The sequence below is a fragment of the Rhinolophus sinicus genome, chromosome 4 (genome assembly GCF_057876585.1).
Source record: "Rhinolophus sinicus isolate RSI-liver-muscle chromosome 4, RSI-T2T, whole genome shotgun sequence".
Classification (NCBI taxonomy): Eukaryota; Metazoa; Chordata; class Mammalia; order Chiroptera; family Rhinolophidae; genus Rhinolophus; species Rhinolophus sinicus.
Window position 1 is genome coordinate 49046397 of NC_142504.1, and position 19187 is coordinate 49065583.

A 19187-nucleotide genomic window follows, 5' to 3' on the forward strand; every position below is an offset into this window, starting at 1 on the left:
TTTGAGGAGCATGAAGTTTGGAACCTTAATTCTAAACACAAAAACAAGCAGGCTCGACCCAATCAAAAAATGGGCGAAGGGCTTTGTAATACACATTTCTCCAAAGAAGGTATACATACAGCCAACAGCATATGAAAAGATGATTGATATCATTAGTCATTAGGGAAATGCAAATCAAAATCACAATGAGATACCACTTCATACCTACTAGGATGGCTATCAAATTAAAAAACAAAAACAAAAAACCAACACCCTCCAAAACCCAGAAACTGAGACCCTTGGGCACTGTTGGTGGGAATGGAAAATGGTGCAGCCTCTGTGGAAAACAGTATGGTCGTTCCTCAAAATATTAAACATAAAACTACCACATGATCCAACAATTCTACTCGTAGGTATATGTCCAAATGGACTGAAAACAGGTACTCAAACAAATTCTCATATACGAATGTTCATAGCAGCACTCTTTGCAATAGCCAAAAGATGGAAATAGCCCAAGTGTCCATCAATGGATGAATGGATAAACAAATTGTGGTCTATACATACATACAATGGAATATTATTCAGCCTTAAAAAGTAGTGAAGTACTGATATCTGCTACAACGTAGATGAATCTAGAAAACATCCAAATGAAAGAAGCCAGAAACAAAAGGCTGCATATTGTATGCATTATTCATTTGAATTGTCCAGAGCAGGCAAATCCATAGACACAGAAAGCAGACTGGTGGTTGCCAGACACCAAGGGGATGGGGAAGGGGAACTAACTGTTTAATAGGCATGAAGTTTTATTTTGGAGGGACGAAACATTTGGAACTAGACAGAAGTGTGGCTGCACCACTCGTGAGTGTATTCAATGCCACTGAATTGTTCATTTTAAAATGGTTAATGTTATGTTATATGACTTTCACCTTATTAAAAAAAAAATAACACAAAAAAACAACCCTTGCAGAATATAAGGGCCAGGACAACCCATAAACAGAACAATCAGTTTCAGGATAACTGAGAGTTACTTTCAAAGCCCTTCTTGGAATCACTTAAAAGAGGTAATTTTTAAGTTAAGGTAATTAAGGCGGCCAGCAGGAGGGAGCATACAGGTTCTCCCAGATAGCAGCTCTCAAACATGGCCAATGCAGGTCCAGGAAGAAGTGTTGATTGGTCTGAAACAATCACACACACACACACACACACACACACACACACACACACACACACACAGAGGCAGGCTGCACCTGCTATTTACCAAGGGCACACTGAGGCACAGCTCCCCTCATCCCTGGTACAGCCGGCATTTCCACCAAAGGGACCCAGGTGTTAGACCTTGAAGTGGGACAGAGTAACAGACTCCTAACAGGCAGGAAGCAATGCCACAGGTAATCATTCTCCACTAAGCCCTGTCGGCCCATTTGCAGGGCTGTGGTCCCCTCGTCAGCACTCCACCCAAGGGGCTGCCTAGCCTGGCAAGTCCACTACAGGCCCCTGAGTGGACGGTGCCTTCCAGATGCACACCAGCTGAGAGTCCTTCCCCCTGCGGAGCTGCTCTCTAAGGCCAGCATGGCAGTCCCATTTCTGCCCCATGGGCATCACCTTGAACCACTCTGGTTCCCCTTCCATGGGGTACCTTGCCAAATATTTGGTCCTCGGAATCTCTTTCTCCACATTAAATGTCCCCCAGGGGTCCTTTTTAACCATTCCGCACAAAGCATCATTTTCACTATTCCTCTCGATCTCTGGATCCTTTTTGGCTCTCACTGTCCTTCCTAAACTGTGGAACTCAGGAGGGAGAACATTACAGATGGGGTCGGAGCAGCTTCTAGCTGTTTCCTCCTATTAACGCTAAAAACCCAATCTAGATTTTTTATTTCTGATAGCTGCATCACCCCTAAGTGTTTTTCATACACTTTGCTGCCAAGCTGCTTATCCACAGGTATCCTTTGAAAATGTCATCTTGTTGGAATCTGTCTGTTCTCCTTCCCAAATCTACCACCTGAAAACTTGATAAGCCTGACACTAATGCCATTCCTCTTCCAAATCCTCATTTATAATGTGGAAGAGGATAGTGCCAAGTGTGCAACTTGACACATCCCCCAGCGTGGCAGCGACCTGTGAACAGCACTTTGAAGTGTGACTCTACCGAGCCACCTGCCATTCAGGGCAGGTGTGTCACTCAGCCCACATTTCTTCATCTTGCCTGGTAAGGATCTCATGAGGCTAACACTAGCCCCCTCTGACCAGTGGTTGAAGACATTAAGTGTAAAACTCTTAGAGCAGCGCATTGCACACAGCGAGCTGTCAAATGTTGCCCTTATAACTTATAAGAAATACAATAACAGAAAAACTGGTTTTCCAGTTCTCAGACAAACTACCCTGCTTATTGGCATCCAAACACAGATATTAGGCAGCTGAAAGCAATAGCACTGGCATCCAAGAGCTGGAGTCTGAATCCTGGCTCTTGTTCCAGAATTTCCATGCTCTGAGGTTAACAATACCTACCTTTCTAGGGCTATAGGGGATAGTCAATGAGATCAGGCATGTAAGAGATTTAAAAGTTGAGTCAGGCTAAGCAAACAAACGAACAAAAGAAGAGTATTATGATTATTACTGTGATAAGTCTCTCAAAGATACCATTCCCATCGCCAGAAACCTGCCTGTTAAGCCAAGGAGGAAACTGCAGTTGCAGTCCAGCGGCCAGAAGGCAGTCAGTCCTTCAGCCCACAGCCCCTGGACGGCTGCATTGAACAGATTCCTGGCCTGCTCTCCCAGCAGCAATCACATCCTCCCATCTCAGATGCTGGGGTAATAAAGGGTAGTGGGTCCTCCCACCAGCCTGCAGAAACACATTGTCTCTCTGTTGTCACCTTGTTGAGACCGGGATCTGAGTAACATGCAGCAGGTAATGAAGGGCTGGGAGGGCTGCTGTTAGCTCCCCTGTGGCTTGACCCCAACTAATCCTCGGGTCTCTGTCCTGAATGGCAGTTTCTAAGAACTGGCTTTTGGCTCTGGTGTTCTCAAGGCAGGCCCCCCGAAACCCTGTTCTTGTCTCAGCTCAGTTCTTGTTTTACCTCAGGGAAGAAATCGTCTTCATTGAGAAAAGATCTGGAAAGAAATATTTGCAAAAGGCTGTTGGAGGCCAACCTGTAGGCCTCTAGCATCTCGGGGTCAAAGATGTCCCATAGCAGGCACAGAGGGAGAGAGAAGAACTGGCATGGCCTACCATATGCTCCTGGGAAAAGAGCAGCAGTTATGATAAAATGTGAGGCAATAACTGGCTAAATTCTCCTCTCCTCATCATGTAAGGTTGGTTTCCCAACTTCCAGGGGCAATGAACACTGAGGGCAGATTTTAAATATATATATATATATATATATATATATATATATATATATATATATATATATATATATGTGCAGTTGTTGGCAAAACACTGAGAGGACCATGCCAATGAATCTATTAAGCGACGAGGGAGTTTGCTCGGAAAGCCACTGGAAGGAAGAGGCCCAGAGGGAAGGGAAGGTAACAATTTTTGTTGGATGAATTCTGGAGCCCCAGTGGTCTACAAGCTATTCTCAGTCACCCTACCCCTACCACAGTCTTCCCTCGAGACAGGTGGGCTGCTGAAGTCACCTAAAAATCACCCCAGGACACATGAATGCTAACTCAGACTTTCATAGCCATTGGTGACTTCTGAACATATTCTTTTCTTTCTTGCACTGCATTTCCTTGACTATGTACCCACAGAGGAGACAGTGCCCGGTTCTATACACTCACATGTGCAGGAACAAGCCACAGATGAATCTCTACATGGCAGTTACTGCCGTGTTCTGATACTTACCTGAGTTACGGCAGGGCCAGACTTAGTTGATCGGTATTATGAGCTGCATTCTGCACCTAAGTTCATGTGTTGAAGTCCCAATCCCCAGGACCTCAGAATGTAACTGTATTAAAAAATAAGGTCTTTAAAGAGGTGAAAAGTGAGACGGTTGGGGGGCCCTAATCCAATATGACTGGTGTCCTTGTAAAAAGAGTATGAAACACGAGGGGGTGTGTGCACAGAGGGACAACCACATGAAGAGGCAGCAAGAAGACGGCCACCTGCAAGCCCAGGAGAAGGGCTTCAGGAGAGACGACTCTGCCGCACCCTGATCGTGGACTTCCAGCCTCCAGAACTGGAAAATTAATTTCTGTTGTTTAAATACCCTGTGGTATTTTGTTATGAAAGCCCAGGCAAATTAACACAATTGGTTTACCTAAAAACTGTTCGTGTTCATTGGGTAAGGGAGAAAAAGTAAAGTATGGAGGGAGGGCAGAGGACAAGGGACTCCTAACCCCTGACGTAACACAGATGAAATGCATCTTCCTCCGTGGTCTGTGCAATGCCACACTGATGCAAACTGTAGCAAGGTCAAGGTGGGGACAGTGTCCTGGTCCTTGACATCTGGTAAATCCTGCCTGCCCTGGAGGCCTGGCTAGGTAGCGTACAGGTACACAGCAGCTGGTCTGAAACAGTGACGTGACTTCAAGCCACCGACCGGTGGAAACCAGCTCCTTTTCTCAGCTTACTTTCTTACCCTGTGGGTTCTGATGAATCTATTTGTCATTGCTGTCCTTCCAGAAAAAGATAAGACTGTGGGGGTAAGTGGGCTAATGGCAGAGTGAGGTAGCCACTAGCACATTCACAGGTTTGACAAACTGACTCAGAACATCTGGCCCAATGCTGCTTTTCACCAGGGATCCACCCAATCTCCGGGTTCTGCCTGGATACCTTGGTCCTCCCTCAGGTTCCCAGATGCTGCTGGACCCTGGGCTTCCCACTCAGTGTGGGGCAGGTCGATCCACTCCCCTGGGGGCCAGGAGAGAGAGGGACCCACAAATGCTCACTGCTGCTAAGGGGCCCAGACAGATCATAACAGTTATCAGTCCAACAACAGATATACAACAGGTGCCAAAAAAAAGTACACACATTTTAAGAAAGGAAAAAAATATATATTAAAATTATGTTGATGGTAACCACTTAGAGAACCTCTTGTAATTTCAGAAGTCATATGTGACTTGTATTCATCTTTTGTTATTGGTATATACTGAGTATTACAATTTTAATAGTTTTTTCCTTTCTTAATGTGTATACATTTTTTTGGCACCCTCTGTACCGTTGAGCTCTCTTCTGCTGGAGGGGGTGGTGGCGTTGGGAGTCTGAGGTAGGGAAATCAAAGCAAGGAAGGAGGGTATTTGAAAGTATTGTCAGGCTGACGAGAGGAGGGGCTGGGAGGGGCAGAACTGACAAGCTGGCAAAAGATAGAGCCTTCACTTTCCCAAGGATAGCAGGGTGGGCGGGCTTGGCCAATTCAAATGCAAAAGCCTAAGGGCAGGAGGGATGAGAAAACTTTCTGTATTTACCGCCATTCCAATCCAACAGAAAGGCCTGGAAGGTCCCTTCACATCTCTTCATTCCCTCTGGCCATGAGGTTATTTACACAGTGGGGTGAGAGCCCCCATAATCACTGCTAGCTGAGAGGCACAAAAACCAACAGACAACTCAAATCTGAGGCCTTCAAAAGGATAGAATAGGCCTCCAATCCTATCCCAAACTGATCCATGAGAGGAGAAAAGGGGAAGTGTAATGGCCCCATCCACGGGGCAGATCTGAATCATTAGACCAGTTTCCAACATCTGCCTTCAGCCACTTTGCCCAGTTTGGAAGGGCAAGGAGGAGGCCACGGTCTGATGAACAGAGTCCAGCCTGAGGTCAACTTCCCCATCTCCACTGAGGAAGCCAAGCCCCATCTCCAGCCTTTTCTAGTGGGACCCAAGGGCTAGACTTATCCTTCACCAGCTCAGTGGGGCTAGCATGAGAAAGCTCAGGGCCTGCTCTGGAAGGCAAGGCAGCCCCATTACTATTCTCTGCAAGCAAGGTTAGAGGAGACCAGAAAAACAAACTCCCCCCTCCCCACCCCCCAGCCACCCCTAACTTCATATAGATGAGAGAAACATGGAGGAGAAAAAGAAATCTGCTCTTGGCAGCACTCAGCAGTTTTAAACTACGCCAAGCCGCGGCCTAATGGCCACATTTACTACCTTGGAAATTTCCGTTTCAACTCTCCATTTTCATTTGTGTGTGAGTCGTGATGCTGGGGGTGAGGGGAGGTTTGGACCAGTCTGTGCGGGACCTAAGGACCAGGATCAGGACAGACTCCCTACTTAGAAGGTCTTTCACACGGCGCAAAGGAGGTTTACCGTTTTCACCCTCCTTTTTGATTTGTTTGGTTTAAAATATTTAGCCAGAGGCACAATGAAGTGTCTCATTTATGACGTTCTCCTGGACCATTAGTCTGGGACTCCACGCTCGTTACGCTGGGGAACGTGCTACTTACCCATGCAAATTCCCGGAGCTGCAGACAGAGATGGGAGGTGCGCAAGGTAAGCTGTCAAGGGCTGATTTAATTACACAGCCATTCAGTGGGCAAAGCAGAGCAATTTTTAGCCAACTGTTCTAGTAAATATTATGGGAAACCCTTTCATAGAGTGCTAATTCTGGCTTAGTGATTTCAAACGTGCCCAGCTTTAGTTCTCATTCAAACACGCACTGGGCCCCCAAAGATGCTACCGCCAGGCCAGAAAATCAAACAGAAAATGCATTAACGTGATGCCACCTTGCAGTTGATTATCATGTTTTAGTGTTATAAACACCTGAGTATTACTATCATATAGGTGAGGACAAACTTGAAAACCCACTTACTTTCCTGCCGCCATCCTTCCTCTGCCCCTCCCCCCAGGCTCTCAGAGTCCTGCCAACCGGCTTCTGGGCAGCCTGGGGATGGCCAGCTAACACTGCTCCCGCGGGTTGGACAAAACAACCACAGCAAACCTACTTTGGACATTTGAAACAATACCCAATCACTGCATCCACCCTCCCAGAGCGCCTCAGAGGAAATGGCATCGTTACTTTCATTTTATTCCGTTTGTGACCGACCAAAGGAAAAACAACACGTTCTAAGACAACTATCAGGATATCTGATATCAGCGGCCGGAGAGTGTGTTCTGGAATGTTATCAAATGACCTCGCAGAGAAATTAATTTTCAGGAGCTAAAATAGCCCTGTGCTGCACACGCATTGCCATTTCTCTAACTGCAGAAACGATTTCACTTTCCACAGTTAGAACAGAAAACACTCACGCATCCCCGTTTCTTCAAGAAAGTCTATAAATAACCCAGGATCAGCAAAATTATGCAAAACATCCTGCTAGAAGAAGAAATGTAAACTAAAACCACTTACAGAGACTCAGGCTGCCAACTTAATCTGATTCTACGACGACTGTAAACATGCTGTACTTTTGGAACCTGAAGCAATCCACATTAGCACGGATGCCGTCACAAAAAAAGAAAAAAGAAAAAAAGAAAAGCAAGAAAGAAAAACCCCAACAACTAAACAACAAAAGCCCGTCCCGATGCGGAGCACCGAGATTCCGTATGCTGCATGGTCCAGGACCGACGGCTGACCAGCTGCAGTCAGTACCAGCTATCCTAGCTTGCACACGCCAACTGTTTTGACTACAGGCACTTGTTAAACACAGAGTTTCAGGTCCTACCAGTTGGACACCAGAAGTTCATAGAACTGACCCAGTGCCAAGAACAACAAGCACAGAAAGCGAAACGGCTGCCTCGTGCGCCGTGTTTTTGTTAACTGTTTATGCAAGTCCCAAAGCAATTGGGTAACAATCAAGAATAAAACAGAACTTAAATAACAAAAGCAAAAGATTACCACCTTGAAGGAAATGTAGACGTTGGCAGATAAAGGACAGACGTCAACCTAGTTTATTGGTGGGGTGGGTGGGGGGTTTTCAGAGATAATCAGTTGGGGGAGGGGCAGCGATCACATGACAAACTGCGGTTATTAGCAAAAGGAACTGGGTGCTTCCTTGAAGCATCTTTTACTTAGAGATTGACTCAAGAGATTTTGCAAATGAAGAGGCCTTGGTACACATCTGGGGTGACTGCAGCAGCATTGGAATTTGGAAGTTGGTAAATCCCACAGGAGAAAAAAGGGGCGTGCTGAATGAAGTTTTCAAGACACAGGAAAGTTCCCTGCTGGGCGCAGTGAGGCCATGAGCCACGCAGGAAGCAAACGGAGGGAGGGGACAATGTCCCTGGGCTGTTTTTGAGCTGGTCCTGAGGAAGGTTTCCCTTGCCCCTTTGAGTTTAGGGTTGCTGGGGGTCAACCTTTCTCCCTTAGCAGGACTGGATCTGTGCTGTCTTGAGGTGACAGTGACCAAAGTATTTTCATCTGGCAGATTCACATTTACTGTCGTTCCCCTGGTTCCGGGGGCTGCCAGTGCAATGGTGGTGGGTATGAACCCATACAATGGCTGCCACTTGGCTCCCAAGGGAACCCACATTTTATTACAAACTATATATAGAAATGGTTTCACTGGGATCCGAAATGGAGCCCCATCAAATAAGATGCAGCAGCTGCCTGACAGATTCTGAGAGAAGAGCAAAGACAACTCAGAGCATCCAAGACACAGGACAGAGCAGGGGAGGAGGGAGGCTAGGCTTGGGTGAGAAGAAGGGGGAAGGGACGCCCTAGAGAGAAGGCTCAGGACAGGCAAAGCAGTCTTACACCAGCCCTGGCCTCGGGGCGGCAACTGACTACTTAACGTGGCCCCAGAACTGTTGTGACCCTGCCACCCACTTGGAACTCCATGCTTTCCTGGTCTCCTTCACACATGTTCTATTAGGTTAGTGCACAAGTAACTGCGGTTTTTATAATTATTTTTAACCTTTTAAACTGCAATCACGTGTGCAGCAACCTAATAGTATTTGATCTCAGAAGCATTCTGCAGGATGAGGGGGTCAGGTATTATCCCCATTTCACAAAGGAAGAACACTGAAGCTCAGAGAAGCCTTGGTCTCAGCCCTGCGAATGATGACTTGTGCTGGGTGGTGCTTTATTAATATTATTCGCAGAGCTCTTGAAAGTGGTGGGCTTTGTGAGTCCCACCTTCACAGACAGGTGAATTGAGATTTTGGAGAGCCCACAAATCACATCCAAGGCCACACTGCAAATCGTGAACAGCACTAGGGCTCCCAACTCCTAACGCAGTCCTTGCTTGCTTCTACTGCTTTACAGAAGACACGAAGACAGAATGAAAGAAGCCAGTAAAGTTGTTTTTATTATAAAAGCACATCATCTCCATTGATTTCCTCAAAACTCCCTGTCTTCAGGTTTTTCTGTACCATTTCACAGATCGCAATTTCCTCACGCCGAAGGGTTGGTTCCTCTCCACACTGAGGCCAAGCTTTGGACGTCTGTACTCCAGAGCTACGATTTCGAGGGAAAGCAACCATCTCCACCTGGTCTGCAGCCTGTCCTTCTGTGATTTGATTAGTTCACCCACGTGCTGACCCTGGCTCCTCACCTAATCCTAGTCTAAGAAGCCAGAGCGGAATATCCTCACAGGACTGTCAAGCTGTCCATCACATAGCCTGCACCTCCCAGCTGTGCTGTCTCGCATGTGGACGGGGTCTGGCTCAGCACACAGCTTGGCGGATCTCTTCTTCAATGTGGTGTTTAAGTTAGGCTTTTGCTGAATTGTTTTGCAAGAGGCCCCCGAAAGTAATGGGCCATGTGAAGGGTCCCACTGCCATGTGCCTTGTCTGTGCCGAGTGGGCACACTCAGCTTGATAGGGTGTGCTGTTACCATTATGTGACACATGTGAGCAGGTGCATTGCAGGTTTGGGGCATTTCCTTTGAGGGAACACGGCAGTGAGTTACTACAGATGCCAAGGGGTTTTGTAGTATTGAATAGGGACATCTTGTCAGGAGCCCAAGTACTCTGGACCATGCCCAGGGATGCCGAATATGGAATGCAAGAGGGGAGACGGTCAGGAGGTGATGATTAGAAAGTTCTACCACAACCTCGTGAATCTGCTTCTCCTCCTACTTGCTCCCTGAAAACACAACACAACAAAACATAGGAGCAAAGGCCAGACAAGTTGGGTGTCAAGCTGGCCTTTATGTGGAATGTCACTAAAGCAGCCTAGGTCTTAAAGACTAATCAAATCCCCTGCTAAGTGAAGCAGCTCTGTGCTTAGATGAGATGCACAGGTGGTGCCTCTCACTGGTTTATGTGAGGTTGTTTTGGTAACCACATGACATTTGCATCCACGCTGCCTGAAAAGAATATGGGGACTGGGTGCATCAGAACAGTCTTGGCAGGAAAACTCGTTTGCTCACAGGATACAAAGTGAGTAGAATACAGTATTTCCACATACCTTGTGGCTCCTCTGAGCACAGAGACTTTTTTTTTAACTTAAAAAGTAGGACACACGGTTTGACAAGCACTGGCATATTTAGGGAAGACAGGTGGGCAATTTAAAATCAGAACGTCTGAAAAATCTGTGAGGCATGGTCACCAAACTTGTAATATCAAATTAGTAAAAGTGGGCTGATAGGGGATATGGGACATTAGCAGAAATTTGTTGTAGTTAGTACTGGCGTGCTTAACAAAGGTAGTTCTACAACAGACCAGACAAATCCTGCTTTGCTGATGGATAAGGTGGGTTTGCGAAGGCTGGTGAGTACACTACATCCAGCCCTTGAGGACGACAGCATCGATGGAGACAAAGCTGGGGCTCTACGCCCACACTCTGGGCATTTAGACACCCCCTCCCCCCAGGGAAGGGAGCTTCATCAGAGTACATATACAGAGGAGGAAGCGGATGAGAGACCAGTGAGGTCTTTAAAACATGGCCTGGATATGTGCAAAGCTGATTTAAAAAAAAGATGGAGCCAGGAAAGGATGGAGGCCTGAGCTGTCAGTAGACTGAAAGGCAGGGTAAGCATGTCAGCGGCTGTGGCAGCCACTGGCTGCAGAGTTGGCTTTACCCTGATGTTGCCCTGAACGCTTCCAGGTCAGAACCTAGGGCTCAGCTCCGTGCTCCCCATTTTTGCCGTTACCTGGGTTCACAGGGGCTGAGCCGGCCTGCCTGACCTTACCTGGGCCTGGCTTAGGCTTAATCCTCTGTGACGTGGGCTAATGACCAAAGCCACGAGGCCAGTTTTGTATGTATGGGGTCCACATACCCTAGATTTTTCAGGAGAGTGCCACTTTTAATCAGCCTCAGCCAGTACTGCACCACTAGTTGCATAACGACTTTATAGTGAAGGTCAATAAATGCGGTTGACTGAAATCTGGATCACTGGACTGTAAGTTCCTTGAGGGCCAGTTCTGAGTCTCTTATCTTTGTAGGCCAATACCTAGCCAGAGCACAGAACCTTGCTGTGCATTTTGAATACCTGTTTTGAATGACTGAGTTCCTGTTAATGTGCAGCACAAAGATATATGCATACCTTAGAAGGTATACCTGGGATACATATCTTTATGTTAGATATGTATCAAATTTGGTGATTTAATTAATTACAAATTTATTTAAAAATTTTTATTTTATATTTTTCAGGTTCTACCCCCAATGTCAAATTTGATGTTTGTGATTCAAGTTAGGCAGAAGGTAGAAAGGCTTTCCACTTACAATTTAAAATACTAAATCTTCAAAAAAATTGTCAGTACTTTGTAACAGGAATCTTTCCAAAAGATCTTCATCCCACTGTACTCTGTCCTCTTAAATGTTATACTTTGAACATTATTTGATCCTTGTTTTTTGATAACTCAAGGTCACTGTTAAGGGCATTCATTTCTGTACTTTGCTATAATGGTGATGACTTCAGGGCCTACAAGTGTAGCTTGCACGCTTCAAAGTCTTCAATGAACTGCACACTGCAACTTAGTGTGCACGTGTGGGTGTGAGACAAATTCCAAAGGATACTATTTACCTTTAAGTAGAAAAGCACTGATATTTTCTCTTCTCTTCTAGTCCACTGTTTAAAATGTTGGTCAGAACTCACTAAACTGATTGCCCCACCATCACGGGTGGTGCCGGCCGTGTGCAAACACTGCGAAAGGAGGCAGAGCTATAATATTTGCCTTTGCACAAAGGGGCCTCAGTGCCCCCACTTTCTGCCTTTTACTTTCATTTTCTGCAGCCTGGTGTCACTTCTTTTTACTCTCAGGGCTGCCTCCACGGACCTGCTCAGAGCGCTAATGTGCCGAACTTGGAAATCAGACTGTCAAGCTTGCTAGCATGATGTATAAACTGGGCAAGCTTTTCTCAGTGGAAGCCTGAAGGGTGGTGCCCCCATTGGTGCCGAGTGGGGCTTGGTGCCCTTCAAGTGCTCAGAGCTGCTGGCTGGCTTCCCCGGGAGCATTACTCAGTGGCAGAGCTCAGGATACTGAGGTGTTATTGAACGCGCCATGTGTAAACACCCGCACGTGTGCAGGAGTTTTTCTTTTTTGAAAGGAGGTTCTGACGATTGGGCTTCAGGCTGGAAGAGCTATTAAATGACAGAGGCTCCTGGCAGCAATGTTGCTTCGTGAATGACCAGCATTCACGAAGCATGAGGAAGCTGTTCCTACAGTAACTGACCCCACTGCAGGCAGTTTGCACAACGCAGTGTCTGGGCTCTCTACCCTGAGCTGCCCTATGTGGGTCCCTTACAGCAACTTCTAGTCCATATGTCAACTGTCAGGAGTCCTTCAGCCTAAGTGCAAAGAAGACAGACTAAGAGATATTTGAAACTTCTTCTGGGGGATTATGGCAAATGTGTTAAGTTTGTGTGTGTGTTGGGGGATAGGTATCTTATATTGATTTAAAAATACATCAAAAGGGGTAGATGGTACACCCCTAAACAAATCTAAATACCAGGCAATCTCCTGGGGAAGTAAACTACTGGCACATCTATTCAGTGGAATGCTGGGGAGCTATAAAAATGATGATGCAGGACTATATTTACTGAAATGTGTCCACAATTTTAGATGGAAAAAAAAAAAGCAGATTTCAAAGCAATGTCTATAATAGGATTCTACTTTTATGTTTTAAAAATATATGCATATAGGTACATATGTATAACACAGAAATAAACACATACACAGAAAAGATTGGAAAGTTTTACACCGACGCTGAAATATTTACTTTCTTACATTTCCTGAAATGTTGGCAGTTTTTATAATGCATTACTTTTGTAATAAAAAAACAAGTAATTTTCACTTTGAAAAAAGTAAAATTCTATATTATTATGCAAAACAGTACTTCTGTTTGAGGCACCCCACCCCATCCTCACCTCATTTGTGACTGTTCCCATGGGAATGTATGCCTCATCTATGCATCAACAAGGAGTACACTCACGCTGAACTTTCACACTCGCCTCTCACTAGTTATGATGTCTTCTCATCATATGATGTCTCTTTAAGAGTTCTACTCATATAAAGAAGGGTAAGTTGAATCTTTATTGGAAAATTTTTACATTAATGCATCTTAAGGCAAAGGAAGGGCTTCTGGTTTTACTTTTAAGGGTTATGGTCTCTTCTCTGATGGAGTTAAGAGGAAATGTAAATTCCCAGGCAAAGGGCTCTGCTCATTACTTATCTGGCAGAACAGGCTACGGTCTCTCGATTCTCCAAGGAGACAAGTGAAAGAGCTACCGTGATCTATATGCTGAGGCTGGTTTTTGCCCGAGTCAGAGCACAAACCAAGGCTGGGTTTAAGAACAGGAATAATCCCTAACTCGTCAGCGCTGATCTCTCTACACAGTTTATTCACATCCATGGCATAACTGGTATCTCCCAAAAAAATGATGAGGGAGTGAGGGAGGGCAAGTGTATATTATTCTCAGTTTACACATGAGGAAAATCAGATTTATCAAGGAGAGACGATTTCCCCAAGGCCACCCTAATGGGAACTGGTTGAGACAGAATTCAAACCCAGTTCTGGCTTTGTTGTCTTTGTTCTTTCTATGAATAGAGTAAGTTTATCATCCTAACTGGACACCTCTGAAAGTGAAAGGGGGTGCTACGTGGACGGGCCCAAGGACACCAGGTGGAAGCTGTGACTGTCCTGAGCAATCCAGGATGTACGGTCACTTTAGATATAATCCAGTCCTCACCCCTCCCCTCCCACACATACAAGGAATCGTACCTCTTGCATAGGAGAGAGAAGTGAAGCATGGTTACAGTGCCTGTAATTTACTGTAAAATACTTGTATATATAAATAAGTAAGAGAGAAAGAGAAAGCACTTGAATATAACGGGTGTTTTACGGTGTCTGAGCCAGTCTGGGCTTTACCTCTAGGGGTGATCAGCTATCAAGAATACAAAGACTGCACTGGGCAACTGGCATTAACCCAAGAGGGTCACACTTTAAGTCCTTTTGCCATCTGTATAGTTTGATCAACCTTCTGAATATAAAAAAATGGGATTTTGTTGGTAAAACGTGTGACTTAGTATAATGAATGCTAGAAGTGGGTGTTTATCGGTGCAATTAAAGGATTTCAAGACAGGTAGCCTGGCCCCAAACCTTTAGAGACATCCCTATTCTTGTATAAAGAGGGTACTGGAACCCAGCGAGGCCTTTCTCTTTACCCTTCCCCTTCGAGGCTGCTCTGTGTGCAGCCATTGCATCAGAAGCGCTGATGACAGCATGCTGCTGATTCGGGGACATAGAGTCCTGTCTCTGGAATATTCTTGCAGCTGCCTCGAGTGAACGTTTCATACAAGGTTTGATGGAACACGTCAAAGCAGAGAGGGCTGGGACTTCAAGTTTACCAAATAGGTTGAGGGCACGGCTTTCTCCCTACTTGTTGATAAACATTTATTTGTTTGATAAATGCCTATATCCATGAGTGAGTTCAGTCTGACATCCATGAGTGAGTTCAGTCTGACACTCGCATTCATTATAACAAGTGAGGTATGGAAGAGAAGCTAATCCTCCCCACCTCAGCTTTCTGCAACCTTCGACAGTGGCAACTGTTTTCTACTAAAAAGAACCTATGAGTTCTGCACGGCCAAGTCTGCTTAGGGTCAGTCCACAAAGAATGTGCCTTTGGCTGAGTCTGAGATGAGTAGATTTCAGGAAGTGAGTCCGTTTTCCTCTTCACTAGATTAAGAGTGTGTGACAGATATGTGTCCAACGAATAAAATTAGGAATTCTGTTATTTCTATAATCTATTTTATTAACTGTAACCTGTGATTATTCTTTATTTCACTAACGATAACTGATCCTCATATACCACAATCTATTTCTTGCCCTGGATTGAGTTAGTACTTTAAAAAGCAAGGAATAAGCTGGTAAATGAAAACCACTGGGATTGTATGGTTTAATCCTCAGAATAATGTGGTGAGATTGGTATTATCACCTACATGTTTATTTTTTTATTTTTATTAAAATTTATTAGGGTGACTATGGTTAGTAAAATTACATAGGTTTCAAGTGTACAATTCTGTAATACATCATCTATGTATCACATTGTGTGCTCACCAGTCACCTGCCATGTTTAGATGAGCAAGTCCAGAGAGGTTCAAAGTTAAATTAGTGAAGCCAGAATTTGAACTTAGGTCTGTCTCACTCCAAGTCCAAGTACGCACTGCTACCCAGAGTTAGCAATCACTCAGTTTTGCAGGGATTTTTTTTTTTTTTTTAACCACACTCTACTCACTTTATGTCATGCGATTGAACACACACATCTCTTTGGCACTTCATCTTATTTTATCAAAAGCTTTTTTTGGGGGGGGAAGCTAGATGGATGTTAGAATATATGAACCAGCTTTCCGGTTCTTTTGCTTTTAATTATTTTGATTGACATGTGGCATTGAGGGATGTCTAATGGCCTCTCGTGTCTTTGAGCTGCAGAAGAATCAGCCCCTAGGAATCTGTCACAGCTCTCCTTGTCTCTAGGGCACCAGGCGCGACGGCTCATTCTGATGCCCTCCCCCCAGGCATCCCGCCCTCCTGCCACCCTGGACTACTGAGAGCCTTTTGTTTCAAGCCTCTGTGATTTGGTGCACAGTGTTCTTTCCCTGGAATGCTCGGCCACCCTTTCATTCTTCACCTCGGTTAGCGCTTTGTTTTCTTCTTTCAAGACCCGGTTCGAACATTCCTACATCTGGGATACCTGGGAGACCCCGTCACCCTGCACCTCTTGCAGGTCCCCTTCTCAGTGCACACAGGACACACTGGACACACCTCCCCCTCAGCACGTGGCACAGGACTTTGTAACCATGGCCGCCTGGCTTCCCTCTTCCACTACGCCATAAAGAGCCAAAGTCAGGGAGCTTGTCTTAGTACTGGCACACAGCAGGCACGCAAAGTACGTTAGATAATGAATGGACAAATCAGGAAATAATTAGCCAATCCACAGTAAAGAAAGAGAAACGCAGGGATCAGTGGTTTGAGGGCTAGCTAACCTTAATTACTTGTTTTAGCCAGCACACTCAAAAATGATTTTTCAAGCCTAAGAGCATGATAGTGGGTTTTTATGAGAGGCAATAGACTATTTAATTCTGAGTGCTCTGCTCCTTTGCCTGTTATAGAAAAAAAACCTCTGGAGAGATTTTTTCCCAGTGCAGTCAGTTCCCACTCATGGATGCTGTGCCAGCCACCGGCAATCCCTTGGGAGCTCGGGGTGATCCGACAGCACTCACGTGACAGGCTGTACTGGCAGCTCCAGGGTGCCCATTTAAGCTGAGAAGTTAGCAGATTCCAGATGCAGGCCAACACCTGACCTGAGTAAGCCACAGCTTCATTCGTCTGTGGGACTCTGGCCTAATGAAATAAACAATTCCCAGCATAGCCTGACCCTTCCAAATGTAATTCTTTCTAACCACACCGTGTAGATAAAAGTAATTTAGTGATTTTGTCCACTAAACTCTTGGGCACAGACCAAGAAATCTGCAGTGTGGCTACTCTGATGCTACTGTACAACTGTAAATATTTCGGCTTTTCTGAGTTCTCATCAGCCTGTATCAGCAGAGATGCACCTGGTGTTTTGGTGGGATAGTTCTTCCTGGGATGGTTCCATCCCATGCATCGGACAGAGCTTAGCACCTCTAATTCAATCAATGCCAGTTACTATGACAGCCTCAAAATGCACCTTTGCAAACATGTCTAGGAGTGAGAGTTGTCGTGAATGCTCGATTCCCGGTCAATTAGCTTTGATTCATTTTGCAGCAAGAGAATCTGGGAAGGGACTGAAGAGGCCACCCAAAACAATGGTGGGTTGGGACAAGGCCCAAGGAGACAGAGCACACCTGAGGCAAGGGGGTCAGAGCAAGGCCCTTCTGTGGGAGGAAGCAGAGATCCTGAGAGCAGGGAGGACACACAGAGTCCTCAAACAAAGACATAAAGACAGCGAGGGAGCTGGCCTCACAGAACCAAGACCCTGGAGCTCGAGCAGAGGTCAAAATGGGACTAAAAAAAAAAGATAAAGATGGAGCAGGGGGAGGGGGAAAGCCTAGGCAACAGCTCTGAACCCGGGCTACACTCAGCCTTCTCCTCCCACCTGCAAGGGACTCACAAAGGGGCCCAGAAGGTCACTGACTCCGTGCAGCTCCAAGGTTCCACATGTTAACTAGCTCTCCCCTCTTGTCTGGCCTTAACAGGGCAGTGAAAACACAACAACCCTCTCGCTGCCACCATCACCACTGTGGCCACACCAGAGAGGACTTCCAAGTCCTTCAAAATGACCTTTGAGGGCATTTCAATCGCCAAGTGCAAGAGGCTCTAAAACCCACCGCGTTAAGTGGAGGCGCTGCGAGCTTGGACTCATCGCTGACCACTGACTTAACGGCTGGACGCTCCCTGGCCCCAGCAGGATGGCAATGGGCAAAGTTGCTGTGAAGCCACTTACTCCTTTGTCTCATCTTTCTCACTTATTTTAAATTTATTTTATCTTGCTCTGTTGTTTGCTGCTTTATAAGCGGCTTTAAATTCTTTTGCAATAAAGCTGAGTATAAATAAATAAAACAAAGAAATAAAATACATGGCTGCATTGTCAGCACTGCTAGACTGGGTATGAAGTGTTTCAGCTCCAATTTAAGAGGAAGGAGGTGCTCTGTCCAAATGGGAAGGGAGGAGGGGGAGGAGGAGAAAATGGAGAAGGCTGGCCCCGGGCCCTCAGAGCCTGCCTGCGTCCTGCCCCGGCTCTGCGTTAAGGAGCCACAGGGCCTCATGCAAGTTACTAATATCTCAGGGCCCAGTCTCCTTATCTGTAAAATGGGAGATTGGACTGGATGATTTCAAAGGTGTCTTTTTGTCCAAGCACTGAGAGTCCTACGCAGTACCCACACTTGGCCTTGTTTCTGTCTCCTATTTTTTCTCGATACACTGCCTCTTTTCCAAGTGGAGTGGATCAATCAGGGCTCCTTCTAGAAGAGTTTCTGTGTGTGATGACAAGTGTAAGTTGTACTCATCACCCAAAGAGATAACTGGCCACTCCAAAGAGATTAATGTCCCATTAAAAGAAATTGAAGCACTACTCATTTGGGAGTACAGGAAACCAGGGTTTTATTGGATAATTATTGACCAATTTTCCCATTGTAAAAGGGATAAAAATATTGGCTTTTATCTCCATTCACTGATCAGGTGGTAAGCTCCCTCCTTTTAAATAAGTTCTGTTATTGAAAGTAATACCACATTGTTTGCACAGGATCTGTGACTACTGTATCAATCATTATTAACAAAAGAATATTATTATAAGCATATGCCCAGGAAATGGAAGGCATTGCAAATGTTCTGGAACATTCTTTTCTTAGCTGTCCATTTACGATTTCAGCCTGGTTGTGGTGTCCTTCGTTTCACAAACCCATATCACTGGCCCTGTTTGTACACAGAATGGCTCAGGACATCTGTTGCTTTTAGCAGACCCAATTTACAATGTCAGAGAACAGTACCCTAGAGACGTGCTTCTCAAACTTGAGCATGCTCATTAATTACCTGGGGATCTTGTCAAAACGCAGATTCAGTGCATTAATCATGCCTTATTTTTCTTATTTCTGATGCTTTGACATCTTAGGGCTTTGCTGACCCTGCGCTAGCCAATTCCTAGAGATAATGAAGGACTCACCTGCAAGTGCACCTTTCATATGCAAATGACCAATCTAAAGCCCAGACCCCCAGCCACCCCCTCTATCCAGCTCTTACATTCCAGGCCACTATTCCTCCAGCTCCAGTCAGCCCAGGGGCAGGTACCAGACAACTAGAGACATCCTTATACCCCAAACTGGCCAATCTTAAGCCTGCTAACTCTGCCTCGCAGGTCCTTCCACGGAAACCACTATCAAGGCTCTTGCCCATGGTTTCCCTCTCCCTC

General features: G+C 45.6%; 1 protein-coding gene across 11 annotated transcripts in view; it reads right to left on the reverse strand.

The window, feature by feature from the left end:
* The window catches only part of ATXN7L1 (ataxin 7 like 1), a 216685-nt gene that overhangs the window by 57503 nt on the left and 139995 nt on the right, over window positions 1–19187 (reverse strand). Inside the window, exon 1 of one of the 11 annotated variants that reach the window (XM_074340589.2) lies at window positions 7754–7798. The exons of 9 other annotated variants lie outside the window; for them this stretch is intronic. The gene's annotated coding sequence lies outside the window, so the exon portion shown is untranslated. Of the gene's footprint in view, window positions 1–7264; window positions 7594–7753; window positions 7799–19187 lie in introns of those variants that run through there. One more of the 11 variants, XM_019745372.3, reaches the window with a different exon arrangement.